Here is a 21,871-nt window from a genome sequence, read left to right as displayed (position 1 = left end):
GGAGATATATATTTGCTTGCCATTTCCAGGTCTCAGGTTTTAACAAGAGTCCCTTAAAAGCCTTTTTTTCCCGCCCAAATTAGATTAAATACCAAAATAAGTTTTAAGTGTCTGAATACTAGTTTCCTTTTTTATATATATATCAGATTCCGCTCCATGAAATGATTTGTCATCGCCCCTACAAGCTTCCATATTCATCATCATTGTGTCAAGTGCAGCAGTCTAAGGCACTGCATCTCAGTAAATAAAATAAATGGTTAGAAGTCAACCTGAGTCACTATTAAGTAATTCCATGGGACAAGTGGCAGCAAAGCGAACTGGCTCCCTCGCACTTGTTGCAGAGTAAATTTAGCAGCGCCACACGCCCACGGGGTGCTATTTTGGAGTGTGTCGAGCTTGGCGGCCCTACTCCCGGGGCCCTCTGACAGCATTGGGGCCTTGCGAGTGCAAACACGCATGATTACCCTGTGAGTCACCATGGTGGAACCTCCAACCCACAAGCTCTGCTGCCGGCCAGGGCTGTCCTTAGCTAGGGCACTGCTGCTGACGCTGAAGGTCTTCTATAAACCCTCCCCGGAGGATTTGTGACCAAAGGCAAAGCTCCGCTTTCAGTTTGCCTAACCTCAGCGGATTTCCCTTATTTTCCTAATACCGTCTAAATGGAAATTCGCTATGAGGGACTGCAGAGATGGGTTTGAGGGACAGGATGAGGGGTTTCTATGCCTCTCACTGAAGTTGGTTTGGTTTGCTTTCGTTATGTTGAAAATGTTTTTGCTCTTTGTTGGGCGAAACTGTTTCTGAGAAATAGAGAGAACCATCTGATGGTGAATACAGAAAAGTTGTTATAAAATCATCTAAACAGAGCAAAAGTTTAAAAAATAACAACATATAACTCCTGCTACATCCAGGTTTCCATCTCAGGCTGGTTGGCAATGAGGTAAACACTCATTTACTTTAGTGACCTTTTATAATTCACATGAGTAATAAACAATGTTTTATCAGGTGCTGGGACTACTTTGGCAGAGGTGTTCCATTGGAACCAAGCCTCTGCATTTGCTCCATGGTTTCACACACAGAGGGCCAGGGTGTAAACCCGTCACACATCGTCCCCAAGTGCCATGCGTCTATGCGGCGTTACTGCCATCTAATACCACACATTTTTCCCCAAGCCCCTCTTCCTGTCTTTGTCAGGCATTTTATGGACAAAGGCCAGTAGGGGATGGGGAAGAAAAGGCGGGGCCTGAGTGAGAGGACCAATACCCAAACCCTGGCAATCATTCAGGGGGATCCTATTGTAATTAATGGCCAGGCGTGTTTGAGAGATGAGCTTTGCGCTTTTGCTCATAGCCAATGGATGTCGGTGATTATGTGTTCTACTAACTGAAAATTCAACCAAAGGGAAGTGGCCAATGCCCACAATTGGCCCAGCATTGGCCGGGGTAGGCCGTCATTGTAAATTAAAATGACTTTCCTAGTAAAAATAAAGGTTAAATCAAAAATAAAAGAAATGTAACTAGAGGTGAAGATGGCTTGATCAGAGGGAGCTGTCAAGAATTGCTCCTCTGGGAACTTATTAAGGAAATATTATTACATTTAGATCATTTAAAACAACAGTTGGATGACAGTGTTCTGAAAAAGTACACCAACAAAATCTCCACCTTAAGGCCCTGCTACACTACAACCATCGGTTGTCCGGCATTGCCATCAGCCATCAGCCATATAGGAAATACTTCCTTGGAAATCAATGTAAGCTGCTATACTGTCCACGTTGCGTCAAGTCCAATGGCAGCGTCCAAGCTCAAGAATTGCTGAGGTTCAATTCTCGATGGCTGCCGCTCGTGTTCATTCCATCTTGTGTGAATTGAAATACTGAGAAGTAAAGTCGATTTTGGTTGGTTTCTGGTGTAGCAGGTAGAACGTTACATTGACACGATGCTGATGGTTGAAGTGCTATTCTCTCAAACGTTGCAGGCTAAAGAAATACAGTAAAGTATACTTTATATTAGCAATACTGCTCTCCCTTCTGGTCGGACGGGCTCACATTGATAATATCATGTCCTATCTTAACAGCCCCCAGGGAGAGGTCTGTATGAGCGATGTTCAATATGCCCCCCCCCCCCCCCCCCCCCCCCCTGCTCCTTCCCTTTTTCCTTGATATCTCAACCAAGGGAAAAAAAATATATATAAAAAAAAGAGCTTAAATCATTCCTTGGACGCAGTGGGCCCTTTCGGAGGGTGTGTGTTTGGTGGGTGGGGGTGGGTGGAGGGTGGGGTACCTCACCCCTCCCAGTCTCTTTTTAAAGATTATACTACCATCTAGCCAGATGGTTCCCGTCTGCTGGCTTTTTTTCAATTCACTTCCTCTCCTCACAGACAGCCTGCACCCCTCCCCCATTTTCCCATCTCTCTCCTCCCCCTACCCTCCCTTCTTCCTCTCCTCCCACCCTCCCCAACGGCTCCTCTGTTATGCGGCAGGAAATAATCTTTTATAGCCCGGTTGTTCGGAAGTGACCTCCTGCCCTTGATTAGATAGGGCCAAGTCCTATCACACGATTGTGTTTGAGCTGGCAGTCCCCCCCCTCCATCCACCCCACCTCTCCTCCCCCTTTTTCACTGGCAGGCTCGGTGATCCTGTATAAGGGACAACAATGGGAGGCTTTAGTCCGTCCGGCTCTCGGCTGGGGGTCATGTCAGAGAGTTTTTTGTTGTTGGTGGGGGGTGGAGTGGTGGGAGGGAGGGAGGTGGAAGGCCCCTGCTTTAGTTAACCTCTCCATTGCTGTTTGCCCCTCCTCCCTTCATTTCCTCCCTCCATCCGGTTGACCCTCAATAGGAGCCTTTAAATGTTCCCTTTAATCTCTACTATCAGTGGATCCTTGAGTCAACTGAGTAGTCAACAGGTGAGCAACAGTTCAGTGATGGCTGCTCAGGGCCTTTCATGGGTCCCTATCGGGTTACTTAGTTTAACTGATCTGCGTTAGCACCTTGTTAAGAACTCCTATTTCCTTCAGCATTGATCACAGGGATTCCACATCACTGCTCTGTCAGGAGTGGAATTCCAAATACCAAAGCACTTCTTTAGAGGATCAAGAAAGAGGTTTAAACAGTGAGTTAGTCACTAAATGCTTGCTCAAAATTAGTTGATTGGGTTCCTTCTAAAACCAGTACAAAGTGAGTTTCTCAAATGACAAAGGTACATATTTTATGGATAACCACCAAGTGATCTATGACTCCTGAGACCATCTATGACTCCTAGTGTACCAACCAGGACGCATTGCAAAACAACAACAGTGCTACGAACCTTGACAAAGTGCTACAAAATAGGTTTGGTGGAATTTAGTGTTTTCTAGTTCTATTAGTTAGACACAAAAAAATAGCATTTGGCTGTTAGAAAATGTACTACTTGGTAGTTTAACATTTGAGGCATGAGTCAAGCAGACAGGACTCTTTTTTTCTCCCTTGTTTGTCTCCTTCTCTTATGGGTACTATAAACCCAGAACAAAATAGTTGACAATAGACCCTACCGAATGTAAAATTAAAATTCTATAGCTACATTTGCTAGGCTAACTAGCTAGCTATTTCTTAAAATGCAATGTAGACAAAATGTCTGAAGTCGAAACGCTCTGTGAGTCTACCTACTGGTAAGTTAGAGAGCGGTTTGCAGGGGGGTCCCGAACAGGAAGCACTGAGTCCCCCTCTTCCCTAAGTGATTGAAGGGACCCCCAGATCAAAGGCGAGGAACACAGAAAAGCCTTATCTGTTGTTGATAGTGAAGCACAGGGTTCTAGAAATGTGTAATTACAGGGCCAGATCATAGAATCCCTCTTTTCATCTTGTTATGCTTCTGTTCTTCGAGTGCTTTGAAACGGGGCTCCGCTCACTTTTTGATGCCTTTAGGAACAGATGGAAATGTACCGAATTTTTACCTGAAGTAAAATAGGGGAGGGTCATGCTTTTTCAATTTCAGTCAAGAGGAGGGTTTAGTCTTTTTTTAAAATCTAGTCCAGAGGAGGGTCATGTAATTTGTAATTGATGAAATGTCAATATTTCTCAGTGTTTTTTTAATTAGTTGCTTATTAGGTTATATATCGATGTGTGCCCGATGCAGCCCCTCATCTCTCATTCTCCTCTGGGAGCGCAATATCAAGTGCGCCTATTGGCTATTTAGTGTGGTCTCGATCAAATGATCCATAGCCTGTAGGCTACGAAGTGCAGGCTCGAGAAGCACAAAGCAAAGTTATATTTCTAAGATAGCTGCTGGGATGGTGTAAATAAAACTAGGCTGCATTACACCCTGCAATGGGTATTCCAACCCTGAGCCCCAGCCTGCTCTGCATCTGCTGATCAAAAACGTTTTTTTGTGTGTGTGTGTGTGTCCTGCCTAACCAATGGCTGTGCTGTGTAGGCTTACGGTGGCAGTTCAGGAGTCAAAGGTTTCTTCCCATTTTTAAAAATGGATTAGTCGTAGTTCAAAAAAATTCACTCTCTTGAGCGTGGACTAGCCTATAGCCTACTGCATGTTCTGTTCAGTTTGAGAAGGAGAGCACGAAGATGAGGAGGACCGGAGGTCAACTTTGATAGCTTCCTAGTACTATAATTTGATTAAAAACAATATATTTATTTTTAGTTAGTGACCTTACAATAAACCAGATGCTAATAACTTACATTGTGCTGTTGAAACTTGAAGCAGCAGCTGTGGCACAATCAATCAGAATGGACAGCTCATGGTGCTGAAAGTGGGCACTTTCAAGTAGGCATAATTCATTTCATCCTTATTCATTTTAATGACACTTTACTAAAAACAAGAGGGCTTTGTGTGGGAGCCTATTTCTTCCTAATTAAGAAATAAGAGGTTGGTCCACCTGTTTGACAGACGAAATTAGGCTATAGGCTGCTATATCCATAAATGTGTTGGTCAATTCCTCCACCCACCATCCACTCTTTTAGTAGTTTACCGCCATGTCAGTGAAGGGGTGTTAAGTTAAAACCAAGACTCGAATTGAGGGTATGCCATATGTCGACCTAATATTAAAGAAAATGGCAAAAAGCACAGGCCTACCCCTTCTTAGCTTAATACTATGAAGACAATAAAACGGATCTGATTATATAAAGTTATATATAACATCCCTTTGGTCCGCGATTCTCTATGCTAGAAACAAGCTGTAAAAACAACCCGGAAAAGACATGACTCCGAGGCATTGGGATGTCATTGTTTCCTTTCTTTGACATTCCGAGACTGACTTTGCTTGGGAAGTAGGCCTAATCTAATTCTTTCACTATCAATTGATTAAGCAATTCCCTATCTGTACAATAGAAGATGTTTAAACCCAGACAGCTTTTACGGAAACACCTGTGACCTTCTCTCGTTGGTTTAAGCTATGGAAGACGAGTAGGCAGCTGTTAATGGTTACATTTTTCTGCAGTTGCTAGGCCTACTCTGTCTGGGTTGGAAAGGTAGGCCTAACTTTTGAAAGTCAGCCAGCGAAGTACTATGCTCAGAACTATTTGCAAAGAGGGACAGTTTCTTTGCAAACAAGACACACTGATTTGGCATTGGAGAAATATGATAAGATGAACACATAGGTCTATCTGTCTTTCCATTCTTAGCCTGTAATTTCGGTAATTTCTGTGGAATGAAAGAAAGATTCGTTAATATGTAAAATTATGAAGAGTTGCATGGAATGTTTATTAAAGGACATTTTTTTGGCACCTGCAAATACGATGATAGATTCATGCAGTGCTTTTACTATAAAGCAGATCTTTCCACCCCTACTCTTGTCTACGGTGGTCTGCGAACCCACAACCTTCTGGCCCTGTGCCCTATCAAAATTCCTGCATTGCTGTGCAATGCTTTTAGGATGAAGAACAGTCTCTAAAACTGGATATATATAAGGCTCTTGTTTGGCCAAGAAGTCAGGGTAAACGGCAGACATGTCTGGCATACACTTTGTTTGAAGGATTATTTTTTGGTGAAGGGGAGGGTCACCATTTTCATTTCAGAGCGGTCTGATTTTCTTCATGTAACCCTTATTATGAATAACGTTCACTCCCTTAAGTGTACGTTCAAAAATGACAGAGAGAAGACGATAAGTAAAAAGCCTTCACAGGCAACGAGGAAGTGGCTTCACCAAAAACGAATTTCCCGGACTGTAGAAAAGTTAAATGAATAATGACAACCAAGAGGCATTTCAATTGAGTTTTGTTCTGGAATTCCTCAATACTGAGCACAGTTCATATGGTGGCTGGTGTGTAGGCTAGGTGCAGCAGGGTCCAGTTCCATATCTCTCCCCTCATAGAAGAGTTGAATTAAGTTTTCAATTTCAAACTCTGCAAGAAGCTCGGTTCGATCTCTGTTGCGTTCAATAGTTGCGTTATGTTGGAGGGTTAACAGAACCTGGACGACAGCCTTTCTCCTTGCTGTAAATTCGTATTAACTTCGCCCCCTCTATAATACGCCCCAGCTTGACTTGTAGAGACCACATCCCCTTCATAGAAACAGCCATGTCCATCATAGCCAGGGCTCCACTTGGTCAAAGTACACTGCCGGATGATTGACGCCTTAGATTATGTGTGTGGACTTCTATAGTGGGAGAGCCTATAGACCCTGTCGTTAGCCCACCAGCAGGGCAAATTCTTTACCTGTGTGGTTTGTTTATCTAAATTGGAGATCCTGAAATTTGCAGGTAGAACGAACATGTGACACGTTGAATAACTAACCTAAGATGTTGATTTTCCAGTTAAATACTTACATCTTTGTTGTGTAGAGATATCATTATTTAAAATATAAATATACTACACGACCAAAAGTATGTGGACACCTGCTCGTCGAACATCTCAATCCAAAATCATGGGCATTAATATGGAGTTGGTCCTCTCTTTGCTGCTATAACAGCCTCCACTCGTCTGGGAAGGCTTTCCACTAGATGTTGGAACATTGCTGTGGGACTTGCTTCCTTTCAGCCACAAGAGCATTAGTGAGGTTGGACACTGATGTAGGGCGATTAGGCCTGGCTCGCAGTCGGTGTTCCAATTCATCCCAAAGGTGTTCGATGGGGTTGAGGTCAGGGCTCTGTGCAGGCCAGTCAAGTTCTCCACATCGATTTCAACAAACCATTTCTGTTTTGGACCTTGCTTTGTGCACGGGGCATTTTCATGCTGAAACAGGAAAGGGCCTTCCCCAAACTGTTGCCACAAAGTCGGAAGCACAGAATCATCTATAATGTCATTGCATGCTGTAGCGTTAAGATTTCCCTTCACCTGGAACTAAGGGGCCGAGCCCAAACCATGAAAAACAGCCCCAGACCATTATTCCTCCGCCACCAAACATTACAATTGGCGCTATGCATTCGGGCAGGTAGTGTTCTCCGGGCATCCGGCAAATCCATATTCATCCATCGGACTGCCAGATGGTGAAGAGTAATTCATCGCTCCAGAGAACGAGTTTTCACTACTCCAAAGTCTAATGGCATTGAGCTTTACACCACTCCAGCTGACGCTTTGCATTGCGTATGGTGATAGTAGGCTTGAGTCCGGCTACTCGGCCGTGGAAACCCATTTCATGAACGTCCCGATGAACAGTTATTTTGCTGACATTGCTTCCAGAGGCAGTTTGGAACTGGGTAGTGAGTGTTACAACCAAGGACAGACAATTCTGTGAGCTTGTGTGGCCCACCATTTCGCGGCTGAGACGTTGTTGCTCCTCGACGTTTCCACTTCACAATAACAGCACTTAAAGTTGACCAGGGCAACTCTAGCAGGGCAGAAATTTGACTTCTTGGAAAGGTGGCATCCTATTATGGTGCCATGTTGAAAGTCACTGAGCTTTCAGTAAGGCCATTATACTGCCAATGTTTGTCTATGGAGATTGCATGGCTGTGTGCTCGATCTATTACACCTGTCAGCAATGGGTGTGGCAGAAATATCCAAATCCACTAATTTGAAGGGGTGTCCACATACTTTTGTATATATAGTGTATTTCAAGGAATATTGCTTTAGCCCTTTTCTTTGAGGAAGAGTCAGTTTGACTTTATGCTTATTTCAAAGTGTTTGTTATAATTTTAGAACAGAGTTATAACGAGGGTCCAGTAGTTTATGGGGGGGCGAGTTCAACACAATATGGTTTCTGTGGCTGTTATGCCTAGGCTTCAAATCTAACATGCTTCAAATCAAACAGGCTTCAAATCAAACAGGCTTCAAATCTAACAGGCTTCAAATCAAACAGGCTTCAAATCAAACAGGCTTCAAATCTAACAGGCTTCAAATCAAACAGGCTTCAAATCAAACAGGCTTCAAATCAAACAGGCTTCAAATCTAACATGCTTCAAATCAAACAGGCTTCAAATCTAACAGGCTTCAAATCTAAAAGGCTTCAAATCAAACAGGCTTCAAATCTAACAGGCTTCAAATCAAACAGGCTTTAAATCAGACAGGCTTCAAATCAAACAGGCTTCAAATCTAACAGGCTTCAAATCTAACAGGCTTCAAATCATACAGGCTTCAAATCATACAGGCTTCAAATCAAACAGGCTTCAAATCAAACAGGCTTCAAATCAAACAGGCTTCAAATCAAACAGGCTTCAAATCAGACAGGCTTCAAATCTAACAGGCTTCAAATCTAACAGGCTTCAAATCTAACAGGCTTCAAATCAAACAGGCTTCAAATCTAACAGGCTTCAAATCTAACAGGCTTCAAATCAAACAGGCTTCAAATCTAACAGGCTTCAAATCTAACAGGCTTCAAATCTAACAGGCTTCAAATCAAACAGGCTTCAAATCAAACAGGCTTCAAATCTAACAGGCTTCAAATCTAACAGGCTTCAAATCTAGCAGAGAGCAAAAGGCTTTCCCAGACGGGCCTGTTGATCTGCATCTGTGGTGCTCTTGAGGAGCACAGCTGGGTGGGTTATGTGTGGGTGAGAAGTTGAAAGGCAACTCCCGCCACCCTAGCCTGCGAATCTCACACCACCACTCAGGATGAATGGAATGGGAACGCTTTGGAGAAACAAAAGGAAAAATAGAGAGAGAGAATGAAAGAGACAGGGAGGGAGAGAATGAGAGGAAAACAAGTGAAACCAGCTGTTTGGAAGTGCCTTGTCTTTACGACGTTGCAGCGACGCGGGCTCATAACCGAGTCCAAGTTTTGCCACAATCAAACGCTCCATTTGCCTTTACAGGAATATTAGAGATGTTATGCGGTGGTCTTTCTCAGGGGTATTCGGGGGGGGGTTGTCGTGTATTTACACCCTCCAATATATATGGTGTGTAGGTAGTGAAGCTTTAGCTCTAGACAACAAAGGGTTCTCTAATGTTTTCCTCCCCGAGGGAATACTATAAGCTGGGCCCACATCAAGCCTCCAGTCTGCTCCGCTCTGCCATGCTACGCAGGTGCACACTTAAAAAGGCCTTTGGTGGGCGAGCCCCAAGCCGGGCCTGTACTAAAATAGCCCCCACATCAACACTGGTGGTGTTTGGATGGATGGGCTTTGGGATTGGGAGGTTTAGAGTTCTGGCTATAGGTTCAAAACAGTGTTCGCTCACCACAGGCCTTTCCTTAACTCTCTATCCATGGCACTAAGCTTTCCCTGGAACATGTGGAACAAGTGATCATGGGGCTCAGAAAGTATTGTTGCGCTGCTAAAAGGTGACTTTCTATTACAACTTCTTGAAGACATACTGTGTGGAGAAATGTATAAGTGTGACTTAAAAGTTAGGTACACATGGGGCAAAATTCTTTGGACTTTCTGACTACCTTCCAAAGGTAATCATGTAAGTCGTATAGATAAGAAAGCTGTCAAGACCTGTAAAATGGCAATAAATCGGCTTCCTGATTATGGAAAATTATTTGCATTCGTGCTAAAGGTCATTTCCTGCTTACAGGCTTATCAAAGTTGTCTTTGCTTATCTGGAGCCAAAATCCTAACTGTGGGTAATCCTTATGTGTTAATGAGTAAAATTGAACGACAATCAGTCAACTTTCATTTAGCCAAAGTTCATACTTTTGCCAAGGAAGTGCACTGCAATCCTCAATCTGGTATGAAGCCTGGAGGTCATGGGTGGGGTTGAAAGTTTAGTGCCCTGTAGATGCTGATGAGTACTTCCTCCATGCTTTTGCCAAGGAAGTGCACTGCACTCGTCAACCTGTTGTAAAGCCTGGAGGTCATGGGTGGGGTTGATAGTTTAGAGCCCTGTAGGTGCTGATGAGTACCCCCCCCCCCCCCCACACACCATCTACATGTGAATGGAACCTGCTCGTTGACTTGTTATATTCCACCACCGTGGAGGCCCCTGGGTATAAGAGTGTAAGCTTTCTTGTTTTCATTTGTTTTCCTCCCCTCCTCAGTTCTGATCAAGTCAGCTAGGCTCTTTCAGGAGGGGGGCCCTTGCTTGGGAGAGAAGAGTAGAAGGGGTGGGAAGGGAGGGGATTGGCTGGGACACATTGAGTTTGCTAAGTCAGGCAGAATGCCCGACAGGAAGGAATGAATGAAGAAAGGAAGGAAGGAAGGGAGAAAAAACTTTCCCCTAAGTGCCATTGTTTAGGTGACATGGCTTGAGCAGCCAAAATGACCATTTCGGACCTTTGGGGTCCTCTTCAGGAATGACCCACTTCTCAGAGGCAGATGAAGGCAGATGACGTTCTCAGGCTGGAGAGGGATGTGGTCTCTGGGATTCTTTCATAATGCCGTTTAGAATACAAAATGCATCACATTTTGTTTATTAGGCAGACTCCTAGGTTTTAATCTCTCTGGGAAATAACAGGTTAACAGATGGATTGCACTAGAGCAAATGCAACTCGTTGTAAGTGCAGATGATAAGAAAAGAAGAACATAAGCTCGTTTGAATTCATTGAACATTTCCAACATATTCTCAGTGATCTGGTTCGACGTGATTTGTTTAGACAGTCCACGTGTATTTCTGGATGACAGAGGGGTTGTAGACTTACAATACATTCAGAAAGTATTCAGACCCCTTGAATTTATCGCCAAAAATGTGTGTTAAAGCCATATTCTAAAATGGATGAAATAGTTTTCCCCCCTCAGCAATCGACACACAATACCCCATAATGACAAAGCAAAAACAGTTTATTAGTATTTTTTGCAAATGTATAAAAAAAAACATGAATTTCACAACAAGTATTCATAAGTATAAGTATTCATACCCAAAGTACTCAGTACTTTGTTGAAACACATTTGGCAGCGATTACAGCCTCGATTCTTCTTCGGTATGACACTACAAGCTTGGCACACCTGTATTTGGGGAGTTTTATTTATTTATTTATTGTTTATTTAACCTTTATTTAACTAGGAAAGTCAGTTAACAACAAATTCTTATTTTCAATGACGGCCTAGGAACAGTGGGTTAACTGCCTTGTTCAGGGGCAGAACAAAATATTTTTTTTACCTTGCCAGCTCGGGGATTCGATCTAACCTTTCAGTTACTGGCCCAATGCTCTAACCACTAGGCTGCCTGCCGCCCCAGTTTATCCCATTCCTCTCAAGCTCTGTCAGGTTGAATGGGGAGTGTTGCTGGACAGCTATTTTCAGGTCTCTCCAGAGATGTTTGATCGGGTTCAAGTCCGGGCTCTAGCTGGGCCACTCAAGGACATTCAGAGACTTGTCCCGAAGCCACTCCAGCGTTGTCTTGGCTGTGTGCTTAGGGTTGTTGTCCTGTTGCAAGGTTAACCTTCGCCCCAGTCTGAGGTCCTGAGCACTCTGGAGTAGGTTTTCATCAAGGATCTCTCTGTACTTTGCTCCGTTCATCTTTCCCTCGATCCTGACTAGTCACCCAGTCCTTGCTGATGAAAAAAATCTCCACAGCATGATGCTGCCACCACCATGCTTCACCATAGGGATGGTGTCTTTCTGGAAGGTTCTCCCATCTACACAGAGGAACTCTGGAGCTCTGTCAGAGTGACCATTGGGTTCTTTGTCACCTCCCTGACCAAGGCCCTTCTCCCCTATTGCTCAGTTTGGGCGGGTAGCCAGAGTCTTGGTGGTTCCTAACATCTTCAATTGAAGAATGAAGGAGGCCACTGTGTTCTTTGGGACCTTCAATGCTGCAGAAAGGTTTTGGTACCCATCCCCAGATCTGTGCTTTGACACAATTCCTTTGACCTCATGTACTGTTGGACATCATATAGACAGGTGTGTGCCTTTCCAAATCATGTCCAATCAATTGAATTTTCCACAGGTGGACTCCAATCAAGTTGCAGAAACTTCTCAAGGATGATCAATGGAAAGAGGATGCACCTGAGCTCAATTTCGAATCTCATACCAAAGGGTCTGAAAACGTATGTAAATAAGGTATTTCATTTTTTTTTGTCATTATTTTGTCATTATGGGGGTATTGTGTGTAGATTGATAAGGATTTGTATTTATTTAATCAATTTTAGAATAAGGCTGTAATGTAACAAAATGTGGGGAAAGTCAAGAGGTCTGAATACTTTCCGAATGCACTGTACACAGCTAGGCTACATCTGCACACCAGTCCACTTGTAGAAAAAAATTCTGGCTCCATCGTGCTTTTGGCCCTGTCCTTCCTGATTGAAGATCAGCCAGATAACATTATCTGCTGACTATTTAAAGGCTTGGATCCCTACCTCATCCCACAGGTGGGCTTCCCAAGAGGCTGCTGGAGGAGAGATTGCTTTTATTTAAAGCCAACCAATCAAAAGTCATAGAGATGATCCAATCCTGTGGTGGGCTAACCTAGGTCTGCTCTGTTTGAGTGGTTGCTTGGAGGGGGATATTGCCATTATTCATTCTACTGGCCCTGGACAGCCTGAACGTCACGTAACCTTCTCAAAGATTTTCAAAACGTTATTATTTTGTGAAACTTTTCTATCAAAATATTCACACTATGGCCAAATAGACTATTGCTATTCCTACTATTGCCAAATACGTTGATCTGTATAATCATTTTGACATGAGTTGCATACCAATTATACTATACTTACATAGAGGTGCATATATGCTAGACAGTTTGTGTGTTAGTTATACTGACTATACTATAATGTCTAATGGAGCAACAGCAGAAACATGTTTCTTGCCAGTTGACTGAATGGACAGTTTGTATTAGTTTCCCCCGGGTCTTTCCTGATTGCACGACCAATGCAAATTCCGGTCTCGTTCTAATCTAGCCCATTCCCGGACCCAAATTAACAAGAAACCCATTTGACACACATGCTTCCACTTTCCGTGCGGCCTCTCGTTCGCTTAATTCGTATAATTTTGCCTTCATTAGGCTAGTCTTCAGGCTGTAGGGTACAGGTAATGTAAAGCGTTTGCCCCAATTTGTATGCCCAAGCCCCGGTTGAGAGGAAGTGGAAGAGCTTCAATTGCAGCCATTTCCTCGCCAGTGTATTGAGAGGTCTTATTACAGCATTTAGGTGTCATTACTCACAGCCAACTTCCTCCGCGAGTAATGAATTAGCTGTTGCCAGGGGAGATGAGTATGAAGGGGATAATTATGGCATGTATTGTAGAGGGGATGTATGCTAGCTAAGGCTGCCAGCCGGGTGGCTCAGCACTTTGTCATGTGTAATGTTGCCGCTGATGACAGAGACAGCTAATGTCAAAATGTGCCAAGATGTCGTGGCCCTGGACTGTGACTAGTCATGCTAACTCCTTTTTGTCAGGGTTTATGTGCCTAAAGTAATTGTTGAGTCTTAAAAAGTACATGGTCAGACTGATAAGAGGTTTGTGTGTTCATGGAATGAATCTTCAGTCGGACATTGATATTTTCTGTTTACCCTCAAATAGAGTTGACATATCTTTTCAAAACAAATAATAATACTCAACAACAGTTGAAACAGGAAGTGATACACCCCAAACATTCAGACCGGCATTCATTTCCCCACAATAAAATGTCTTTGCTTCTACAAAGAAATCATAAAACAACCATTGATTTAACCATAAAATGTGTTGTAAACAGCTATTACAACTTATTTCACAGTATCCATCAACCTGAGGGGAAAGCCTAAAAGAACCTCAATCAATGTGGATTCATTCATTTGTGTTTGCACTCCATGGACAAGTTTCCTTTTGAACAACAAGACAAATGACCAGGCCTTAAAAATAGATTTAAGACTACTTTCCTGAAGAAAAACAGGACCTAAAACCAAGGCAACCGAGGCATCTTAGCACTTGCTGTTAGTCAAGCAGAAAGATGAGTGCCATGCTTGACGACGGAGGAGCTTGCATATTTTCTCAATGGGGAGTTCAGCCTGCAATAGGAACCCTGCCAAAAAAAGCATTTACCAAAACAGAGAGGCCAGGAGGAAATAATACTGGTTGAGGCTTGTTTGGCGGTCTATTGGCTTCATTCCAAGATGCTGTAGGTATCTATAAGTCTTTTTTTAGGGGCACCCCCCCCCAAAAAAGGGGCCCAGTGGAGGAGAGAGGAACCTTTACATTTCAGTTTCCACACATTTGATTTAACTAGTTTGCATTTGATAGGGCAAGGGAGAAGCCTGTGACCTAAAGTAATATTTCCTAAATTCTAAACTTTTTCTGCAGCTTATGCAGAGGGTGGGACAAAGCAGTAAGAGTGCCCCCTCCCAATCTAACCACACCTTCTCCTCTTCTCTCTCTCTGTTCCACCCCCCCACCCCTCTCTTTCTCTCTATCTTTCTCTCACCCTCCTCTCTCTCGCCCTCCTCTCTCTATCTCACCCCCCTCTCTCTCTCTCCTGCCCCCTCCCTCTCTCTCTCGCCCTCCTCTTGCTCCCTCACCCTCCTCTTGCTCTCTCCTTTACCCTCCTCTATCTCTCTCAAGGTCCTCCCTCATCCTCTCTCTCATCCTCCTCTCTCTCTCACCCTCCTAACTCTCTCACACACTTCTCTTTTGCCCTCCTCTCTCTGGACCCACACTCTGTCTCGCCCCCACTCTCTCTCTCGCACCCTCCCCTCTATCTTTCACCCCCCTCTTTCTCTCTAGACCTTCTCTCTCTCTCTCTTGCCCTCCTCTCTCTCCCACACTCCTCTCTCTATCGCCCTCCTCTCTCTCTCGCCCCCTCTCTCACACTCACCTTTCTTTCTCTCTCTCTCTCTCCCTCTCTCTCTCTCTCTCTCTCTCTCTCTCCCTCTTCTTCCCCTGTCTCCCTCTCTCACCCTCCTCTCTCTCTCACCCTCCTCTCTCTCACCTTCCCCTCTCTCTCGCCAACACTTCTCTCTCTTGCTCGCCTCTCTCTCAAGCCCTCCTCTCTCTCGCCCACCTCTCTCTCTCTCTCTCTCTCTCTCCCACCTCTCTTTCTCTCACCCTCCTCTCTCTTTCTTGCCCTCCTGTCTCTCTCACCCAGACTTCTCTCACTCGCCTCCTCTCTCTCTCTTTCCATCCTCTCTCTCTCTCTCTTTCCATCCTCTCTCTCTCTCTCCCTCCTCTCTTTCTCATCCATCTCTCTCGCCCGCCTCTCTCTCAAGCCCTCCTTTCTCTCGCCCACCTCTCCCTCTCTCACACCTTTCTCTCTCTCTTACCCTCATGTCTCTCTCTCTCACTCTTATCTCTCTCTCCCTCTCTCACACCTTTCTCTCTCTCTTACCCTCATGTCTCTCTCTCACCCTTATCTCTCTCTCCCTCACCCTCCTCTCGCTCTCTTGCCTTCCTCTCTTTCTTGTCCTCCTCTCTCTCTCGCCCGTCTCTCTCTCTCATTCTCCTCAATCTCTCGCCCTCCTCTCTCTCTCTCACCCTCCTCACTCTCTCTGACATTCCTCTCTCTCGCTCACACTCCTCTCCCTCTCTTTCTCTCTCACCCTCCTCGCTCTTACCCTCCTCTCTCTCTTTCTTCCTCCTCTCTCTCCATCACTCTCCCCCCCCCCTCTCTCTCTCTCTCTCCCCCTCCTCTCTCAATCGCCCGCCTCTCTCTCTCTCTCTCTCTCTCTCTCTCTCTCTCTCTCTCTCTCTCTCTCTTTTACCCTCCTCTCTATGACTCAACTCCCTCTTTCTCTCTCACCCTTCTCTCTCTCTCTCTCTCTCTCTCTCTCTCTCACCCACCTCTCTCTATCACCCTCCTCCCTCTCTCGCCCTTCTGTCTAACTTGCCCTCCTCTCTCTCCCTCACCCTCCTCACTCTCAATCTCTCTCCATCATATCTCTCACGACCTCTCTCTCGTCTTCCTCTGTCTCTGTCTCTCTTTCTCAACCTCCACTCTCTTTCTCTCCCTCACATTCCTCTCTCCTTCTCTCTCGCCCTCCTCTCTCTCACCCTCCTCTCTCTCTTCTTCCTCTCTCTCTCTCACACTCCCCTTTCTCACCCCCACATCTCTCTCTCTCTCTCTCCCTCTCTCTCTCTCTCTCTCTCTCTCTCTCGCGCTCTCTCACCCCCCCTCTCTCTGTCTCTCCTCTCTCTCGTCCGCCTCTCTCTCTCTCTCTCTCGTCCTCCTCTATCTCTCGCCCGCCTCTCTCTCACCCACTCCTCTCTATTTTGCCCTCCTCTCTCGACCTCCTCTCTCTCTCCGTCCTCTCTTTCACCCGCCTCTCTCTCTTACACTCTTCTCTCTCTCTCTCTCTCTCTCTCTCTCCCTCTTATCTTTGTCTTCCTCCTCTCTCCTTTTCTCCCTCCTCTCTCTCTCTCTCTCTCTCTCGCTCCTGTCTCATCCGCACTCCTCTCTCTAAACTCACCATTCTCTCAATCTCTTCTTCCTCTGTCTCTCTCTGTCACCCTCCTCTCTCGCTCTCGCTCTCTCTCTCTCTCTCTCTCTCTCTCTCTCTCTCTCTCACCCTCTTTCTCGTCCAGCTTTTTCTCTGTCACCCTCCTCTCTCACTCTCGCTCTCTCTCTTTCTCTCAACGTCCTCTCTCTCAAGCCCTCCTCTCTCGCCCACCTCTCTCTCTATTGCCCTACTCTCTCTAGCCCTACTCTCTCACTTGCCCTTCTCTTTCTCACCCTTCCCCCTCTCTCCCTCCCCTCTCTCTCTCTCTCTCTCTCTCTCTCTCTCTCAACCTCCTCTCGCTCTCTCGCCCCCTCACTCTCGTGCCCTTCTCTCTCTCACACACACTCCTCTCTCTCTCCAGTTCTCTCGCCCTCCTCTATCTCTCTCACCAGCCTCTCTCTCTCACCATCTTCTCCCTCACTCTCTCACCCTCCTCTCTCTCGCTCGCCCTCCTGTCTCACTTGCCCTCTTCTCTCTCACCCTCTATCTATATCTCTCTCACCTTCCTCTCTCTCTTTCACCCTCCTCTCTCTCCCTCCTCTCTCTCTTTTTCTCCCTCTCCTCTCTCACTAGCCTCTCTCTCTCTCTCTCTCTGACCCTCCTCTGTCTCCCTCTCTCTCTCTTCACACTCCTCTATCTATATCTCTCACCCTCCTCTCTATCTCTCTCGCCCTCATCTCTCTCTTTCACACTCCTCTCTCCCTCTAGCTCTCTCACCCTCCTCTCTCTCTTGCCCGCCTCTCTCCCTCACACTCCTCTCTCTCTCGCCCTCATCTCTCTCTTTCACACTCCTCTCTCCCTCTAGCTCTCTCACCCTCCTCTCTCTCTTGCCCGCCTCTCTCCCTCACACTCCTCTCTCTCTCACCCTCATCTCTCTCTCCCCCTCCTGTCTCACACGCCCTCCTCTCTCTTTTTCTCCCTCCTCCAACCTCTCACTCTCTGACCCTCCTCTGTCTCTCTCTGGCTTTCACACTCCTCTATCTATATCTCTCTCACCTTCCTCTCTCTCTCTTGCCCTCCTCTCTCTCGCCCGCCTCTCTCTCAACCTTATCTCTCTCACTCTAATGTCTCTCTCCCGCACTCCTCTCCCTCTCTCTCCCTCCTCTCTCTCTCTTGCCCTCCTCTCTATCTTTCCCTCCTCTCTATCTTTCCCTCTTCTCTCTCTCTCACCCTACTTTCAATCTCTCACCCTACTTCCTCCTACTTCCTCTTCTCTGTCTCTCACCATCCTCTCACGCTCTCTCTCGCCTTCCTCTCTCTCCCGCCTGCCTCTCTATCTCACCCACCTCTCTCTCTCACCCTCCACTCTCTCTCACCTTCCTCCACTCTCTCTTTCTCTTCTCTCTTCTCTTTCTCACCCTCTTCTCTTTCTCTATCACCCTCCTCTCTCTCTCTCTCTCTCTCTCTCACCTAACAATCTATCTCGCCCTCCTCTCTCTCGCTCCCTCCTCTCTCACCCTCCTCTCTCTCTCTCACTCTCCCAAATCTCTCACCGTCCACTCTTTTGCCCCCTCTCTCTCTCGCCATATTCTCTCCCTTGCCCTATTCTCTCCCTCGCCCTCCTCTCTCTTACCATCCTATCTCTCTCGCCCTCCTCTCTCTCTCTTTCACTCTCTCTCCCTTTCTCTCGCCCTCCTCTCTCTCTTTCTTTTCATCCTCTATCTATCTCTCACCCTACTCTATCGCTCCATCCTCTCTCTCACCCTCCTCTCTCTCTCCACCCTCCTCTTTCTCTCACCCTCCATTTCCACCCCTCTCTCTGGCCCCCCTCTCGCTATCTCTCTCAACCTCCTAACTCTCTCAACTTTCTCTCTTTTGCCCTACTCTCTCTCTGGCCCTATTTTCTCTCGCCCTCATCTCTCTCACCCTCTTTTCTCTCTCGCCCTCCTCTCTCTCCTTCCCTCGCTCTCACCCTCCCCTCTATCTCTCACCTTCCTCTTTCTCTCTCTCACTTTTCTCTCTCTTTCAGCCACCTCACCCTCATCTCACTCCTTCACTCACTTCTCTCTCTCTCTATTGCCCTCCTATTTCTCTCGCCCTCCTCTCTCTCACCCTCCTCTCTCTTTTTTCCTTCACTCTCTCCCCCTTCCCTCTCTCTCTCTTTCACTCTCCTCTCTTTCTCTCGCCCTCCTGTCTCACTCGCCCTCCTCTCTCTTTCTTCTTCCGCTCTCTCTCTCACCCTCCTCTTCCTCTCCCTCTCTCTCTCTCTCTCTCTCTCTCTCTCTCACACAATCCTCTCTCTCGCCCTCCTCTCTCTCTCGCCCGCCTCTCTCTCTCAACCTGTTATTGTTTTTTACTCTCAAGCCCTCTCTGGTTTTCTGACACACCTCATTAGCCTGATTGTAAGCATACTTCATTAACCTTTTAGCAGAAACTCACCTGCAAAGATATGATTGTTATGTTGTTGTTACTATACTGTAGATATTGCTTCCCACTGTTGTTTTCTCAAAATCTACACATGGTATCAGTTTGGTTCTGGATGTGCACATACCAAATCCATACTGAATTTATGGGAGAATCTCAATTGCATACAAAAGGTCAGAGCGGCGGGACCTCTGGCTTCCTCATCCAATGGGTTTTGAGAAGGAAGCAAGGAGAGAGAGAGAGGATGCGAGGAGTCTGCATTTGAGATTTTCCGTTTGTGAGCCAAGCTCTTCCCTTTTGCCTCTTTGGTGAGCCACTGTAGACGTTAGTTGGTCAAATGACCCCACACTAGTGATTAAACCTGTTGGGCACCACCTGCTGGTTCCAGTCTGGTTTGTTGCAGGTTGGGGACCTGAAAACACCCGTGGATTTCAATATACCTGTAGATGTGAGGCATAGTGTGATTTCCACATGAAATGTGAAATTAGATGAAACTGAAAGAATATATAATCTATGTATTCCTAGGTAAAAACGAATGGAATGTATACGGTACCATTACATGATTCATATGCCACCAGGTTGAAATACTGTTGATTGGTCAAAATTAAATATATCACTTTAAGTATGGGGTCATGTGATTAGGAAAGGGTTGATCAAAATAGCCGCTATGGTGTGATAAACAATTCATGTCAAGTTTGTTTTAAAACTTTGAAAGTTAATAGTTCAGTAATTGTAATGCAAGAAACCTGCTTGGAAAAAGACTGACTGGTTGCATCACTGCATGGTATAGCAACTGCTCGGCCTCCGACCGCAAGGCACGACAGAGGGTAGTGCGAACGGCCCAGTATGTCACTGGGGCCATGCTTCCTGCCATCCAGGACCTCTATACCAGGCGATGTCAGAGGAAGGCCCTAAAAATTGTCAAAGACACCAGCGACCCTAGTCATAGACTTTTCTCTCTGCTACCGCACGGCAAGCGGTACCGGAGCACCAAGTCTAGGTCTAAGAGGCTACTAAACCATTTCTACCCTCAAGCAATAAGACTCCTGAACATCTAATCAAATGATCACCCAGACTATTTGCATTGCCCCCCCACCCCTCTTTTACACTGCACCTACTCTCTTTTGTTGTCATGTATGCCTAGTGACTTTAATAACTCTACCTACATGTACATACTACCTCAACTAACCAGTGTCCCTGCATATTGACTCTGTACCGGTGCCCCACTGTATATAGTCTCGCTATTGTTATTTTACTGCTGCTCTTTAATTACTTGTTACGTTTTTTTGTTATTCTTTAAAAAAAAATGTAAACTGCATTGTTGGTTAGGGGTTCGTAAGTAAGCATTTAGGGTTGTATTCGGGCCATGTAACTAATAACATTTGATTTGATTTTTAATACTTTTTGGTTGGACTGAATTTCATTTATCTTTTGTCACCTTTGACCTATGGACTATTTATGAACTGATTGAATTGACTATGAAGTGGCTTTGATTGCTGGCTACAACCTGAAAGCCTTATTAAACAAATATTGAGTCTGGCTCTGTTCAAAATCAAATCAAATCAAATTGTATTGGTCACATACACATGGTTAGCAGATGTTAACAGTGCAATAATATCTAACAAGTAATCAAACAAATTCACAACGACTACCTTATACACACAAACGTAAAGGGATGAATTAGAATATATACATATAAATATATGAATGAGTGATGGTACAGAACGGCATAGGCAAGATGCAGTAGATGGCATAGAGTACAGTATATACATATGAGATAAGTAATGTAGGGTATGTAGACATTATTGAAGTGGTGTTATTTAAAGTGACTAGTGATACCTTTATTAAATCAATTTATTACATTCATCAGAGTGGCCAGAGATTTGAGTCTGTACGTTGGCAGCAGCCACTCTACGCTAGTGATGGCTGTTTAACAGTCTGATGGCCTTGAGATAGATATCTCTTGCTGTCATTTCATTGCTAATTAAAACTTTCAAAGTTCACAATTCTTGTTTTATAAAGCCCATCTTGTTCAGGAAAAGACATATGGATTTGTTATAAGGCTAAAGAGGAAATCAATGTAAACCTTTTGGGTTTGGTGCAGTAATTAACCTTTCTGATCTCCCCATCCCGGATCCGGGATCGTGAATACAGACTCAAGCTCATTACCATAACGCAACGTTAACTATTCATGAAAATCGCAAATGAAATGAAATAAATATGCTAGCTCTCAAGCTTAGCCTTTTGTTAACAACACTGTCATCTCAGATTTTCAAAATATGCTTCTCAACCATTGCAAAACAAGCATTTGTGTAATAGTATTGATGGCTAACGTAGCATTTAGCATTAGCATTCAGCTGGCAACATTTACACAAAAAAACAGAAAAGCATTCAAATAAAATCATTTACCTTTGAAGAACTTCAGATGTTTTCAATGAGGAGACTCTCAGATAGCAAATGTTCAGTTTTTCCTGAAAGATTATTTGTTTAGGACAAATCGCTCCGTTTTCTGCGTCACGTTTAGCTATGAAAAAACCCCTGTATCCAGGATTGTGTAAATCTATCAGCAAGCTCATTAGCATAACACAACGTTAACTATTCATGAAAATCGCAAATGAAATGAAATAAATATGCCATCTCTCAAGCTTAGCCTTTTGTAAACAACACTGTCATCTCAGATTTTCAAAATATGCTTCTCAACCATAGGAAAACAATCATTTGTGTAAAAGTAGCTAGCTAGCGTTAGCATTTAACGTTAGCATTAGCGTTAGCATTAGCGTTAGCATCCAGCACGCAACATTTCAACAAAAACATAAAAGCCTTCAAATAAAATAATTTACCTTTGAAGAACTTCTGATGTTTTCAATG

The sequence above is a fragment of the Oncorhynchus mykiss genome, chromosome 14 (genome assembly GCF_013265735.2).
Source record: "Oncorhynchus mykiss isolate Arlee chromosome 14, USDA_OmykA_1.1, whole genome shotgun sequence".
NCBI lineage: Eukaryota > Metazoa > Chordata > Actinopteri > Salmoniformes > Salmonidae > Oncorhynchus > Oncorhynchus mykiss.
Note: the sequence above shows the minus strand (reverse complement) of the source record.